Source organism: Quercus suber, unplaced genomic scaffold (genome assembly GCF_002906115.3).
Source record: "Quercus suber isolate HL8 unplaced genomic scaffold, Cork oak 2.0 scaffold_497, whole genome shotgun sequence".
Taxonomy (NCBI): domain Eukaryota; kingdom Viridiplantae; phylum Streptophyta; class Magnoliopsida; order Fagales; family Fagaceae; genus Quercus; species Quercus suber.
Genome location: NW_027069946.1, coordinates 597063 through 601108, shown reverse-complemented (window position 1 = coordinate 601108; position 4046 = coordinate 597063). Strand labels below are relative to the sequence as shown.

At 35.6% G+C, this 4046-nt stretch overlaps 1 pseudogene; it reads right to left on the bottom strand.

Moving 5' to 3' along the window:
* Positions 1–1388: 1388 nt before the first annotated feature.
* Positions 1389–2680, bottom strand: LOC112005455 (vinorine synthase-like; annotated as a pseudogene).
* Positions 2681–4046: the final 1366 nt, after the last annotated feature.

Genomic DNA, 4046 nt, shown 5'->3' with positions numbered 1-4046 from the left:
ATAAGAAGTTAAATGAAGAGACCATGCAAGGGAGCTTGAGGGTCTGGGGGGCAACGACAACAAGTGAAGCCAAGTTGGCCCCCGATATTCTTGATCACAGGCTGCCCTATCAGAATTAGAATTCCATTGGATTGTTCACTTATAATAAAAAATAAAAAAAAGTAAAAAGTTCATGTCTAGTTACTTACAATTACAATATTTTAAGACTCCAAGTTAATTATTCAAATATTCCTATTGTTCTGTCTCCCAATCCCGTAATTCTGCATCCGATGCAATTAAGATCTCTTCCCCTAATTAACATATACCATTAATAACAGGATCTTTTGTTTGGGTCTTAACATTCTGCGTGCTAAAATATTCTCATATAAATTCTTAAACCGTCTAAAATACCTATATTTTTTAGTTTTTTTTTTTTGAGAAAATAGTTAAATAATTTTAATTTAAATTAAAAAATACAAACTAGCTAAAAGAATAATTTAAGTTTTAGCCTTTTTATTTTAACTTCTCCATTCAACCTAAAACCTAAGACACTATCTTTATCTCATTTTTAAATATTAGTCCATATTACTTTCCTCTTTCTTAAAAAAAAAAAAAATACAATAGTTATTTATATCACTTCTAAACATTATAACACTAAATTAAAAATAAAAAAAAGAGTATTATTGCATTTGCAAAGCGCGTGTGATGAATCCAGTAGTAATATATTTTTGTTTCCTTTACTTTTGTTGAATTTTCAAAGATTTTGTTCATAGAAAGCTCTAATGTTGAAAAGATCAAGAATATCGACAGCAAGCTTTTCATAAAATGTATATAGTAGTCCTTTATAAGCTTTCTCGGTTCCTTGTCTCAAAATATCGAGAACAAGAGGGACAATCAGGCCAAGCACAAACACAAAGAGAATCGAGTCAACGGCAAGATAAAGAAGAAGACTGACAAAAGCTACAGTCGTTTATGTAAACAGCTCTTAAGCTGTATGTAGTTTTTCTATAACCTGTTTTTATTCTTATAATGGGCATGTGGTGTGCACTTTGCTTGCTAATACAGGTGTCTTAGTGTGATTAGTTGTTAATTAATAGATGGTCATTTTTTTCTGTTAGTTTGTTAATCTCCCTCTGTTGCTCTGTTTTAGTACCACGCCGTTTTCGACTGATCATGATTTTAAATTTTATTTAATTAAAAATAAAATAAAATAAGTAAAAAAAGGGTGTTGTTTCGAAGTGTTAACAGCAGAATTGAATGACTATTTAACAGAGGTCTAAATTGAGTGCCTTTCAAATTTAAAAGAGTGAAATGACTTGATATAAACTTAGAGGGTTGAAATGAAAAGCAGTAAAATTTAGAAAGTGTTTTTTGTATTCTGGCCTAAATTTAAATAGTTACTAGCGAAATCAAACATCAATGCTGGGGTTCACTGAAGCAAATTCTAGAAGCTCCTCATGTTGTTCAAATGTGGACATCTCTTCCTCATCCAAGGTCACCGTCAGTCGTATCCTGCAAAGAAATGGTATTACTCACAAGCTTGTGTTCCATACCGGCTTGCCCCACCCGAAATCGGTTTCATACAATGGAAATTTGCACCAACTTGAGCATTTGTATACCACCAATTCCTTCCTATTCCTGAAGATCTCTGCCCTCTCCTTGAGAGCATCCATTAGAGCCGCGAAACCTCCTTCCCCTCTGAACTTGTTTGCCTTGTTGTTGAGGAAGTCATTCTTTGTCTCCCTCATGCTTTGCACTAGCTTGTGTAGTTCTAGGTCGCTCTCTTCTTCAACAATCACCGCAAACGGCCACACGAAGTTTCCAAACACTGTGTCAGGCAAAGGCGGGTCCATTCTACCGCGGGGGTTCACTCCTTGAAACAACACGGTGGGCTTGAAAGACCCGGTTTTTGATTTGACAACCGCTGCCATTACATTTCCAGAGTTTCGCTAGTACTAGTTCTACACGTGAAGGATAGTGTTGCTCTCGTCCAATCATGCTTATAACTTTTTCTCTAAGCTCTGCAATTTTAGAGGCACTGATCACGAACCTCCCGATTTTGAACTTATCGCCGGAAATTTTCACAGACGCTGACATTCCTGGAATCTCCTTAGGCGGCAAGAGAGAAAATCCAGTGAAATTGGGGAGAATAGGTTCACTCAAACCTCGACATGTCTCGGTCCAGCTCTTTAACAGCGTTAGTAGCGAAGCAATATCGATAATCTTTTGTGAAAGGGAAACACTAACAGTGGTGCCACCGCAGCTGAACTTGATAAGCCACATGGAACCCTTGGGCAATTCCAGGGTTTCAGGATCAGTGGTGGGAAGGAATTGATCAAGTGTCTCAAAGTTTGGTTTGCTAAGGAAGTCGGAAAGCGGACTATCACATCGGGCTTCGATGAAGAACCCACCATCGTCATTGTAGTCGATGGTGGAGGCATCAAGGAGGCGGCCAGCAAGGGGGTAGAAGCGGGTGAGGGTATCGGATATAGATTGCTGGAGGAGTTGGGATTTACGTGAGAATTCCAAATTGGGATTGGTGGTGGCTAGTGGCTGCACCTACATCGGTGGGGAAGAAGAAGGTCGTGTTGCCATGGATGGGCGGAGAGAGTTGGTCAAGAAGAGAGAGTTTAAAAGTTTTGAGGTTGTGAGGAGTAGGTGAAGAAGGTTTGATGCAAGTTCTAGAAACAATCTGAGTCATGTTTGCTTGCTTTTGATTTTGCTGTTCTTACAGCTAATTGAATTTGAAATGAGTATGAATGATGCAGTTCTTTCTTCCTTTATAGATAGAGGAAGCAATGCTTTTGGATTTTAGTACATAGGAAGATAGTTAGAGTGGGAATATTTTGCTGGTTCCTCATTTTCTTCAAATGCCCCAGTCTTGAGTCTCTTGACTCTTGTTTCAGTTTCAGTCGGGCATAAGGTACAAGAGCTACATGTTACAATATTACGTACAAAAACTAGTCAACAAAAACAAAATCATATTTCTAAGTTTGATTTTCTCCCAAGTTATAGGGCATAAAATTAAGTATTTTGTATCGCCACCAACAGAACAATATATAGTTGTTGGAATATGCATGGGAACATACACATATATTTTTAGGTAAATTAGATTGCATTAAAAACTAAAGACTTCGGAACAAGTCGGTACAAGACACTGCCGAATTATTCATTACATCAGCATATTACCAATCAATTTATCACCTAAAATAACTACGGATGTTACTTTTACTATTTTTTTATATTAATGAAAATAGAAGAAAACTATACTAGGTTAACACTTCATCAAAGATATCACCGCACATCTTTGATGAGATAATTACTTTACAAGTATAAATACTTGTAGAGTGTGAGGGGTAAGAGTTGAAGTTCAAATCTTCAGGAGGGAGCTTCACACACATATACACTTAGATTAGGTTAAAGTAGAATTTCTATATTGTATATATATATATATATATATATAAAACACTTCATCAAAGATTGGTAAGACATCCCATCAAAAAAGAAAAAGGAAAAAGAAGGTTAGACATTTCCAAGAGCCTTCTCAATAATTAATTCACATTATATTATTCATTTCATATGGAGAATTGGGGGCTGAATACTCCTATCTCATCCCCCTTATATTGTAAAATTATATATTTGTTTTATTAAGAAAATAGTGAGAAACCTTTTTTTTTTTAAGGTCAAAATGCAAAACCTACCCTTTAAATTTCACAATTTTTTATTTTAGTCCTTTAAATTTCAATCCTCCTCAATTTAGTCATTTGTTAACATTCCATCCATTCTTATCGTTAACTTGCCCTTAATTTAATATTTTATTTTCATTCGATTATTTATTTCTTAATTTTAAAAACATTAATTTAAAAAACTAGAAATTAAAATAACAAACGACTCGTCCCTCCCCATCTAAAGAACAAGAATAGAAACCCCACCCGCTCATTGCCTAACCCATTGAAAACTAAGACTAAAGAGGGAGAAAGAGAGATCTAGGTTAAGGAAAAAAGAAAAAAGGAAAAAGAAAAAGGTGACGTCATCCGTCTTGAAGGAAGGACAAGATCGGGGTCATC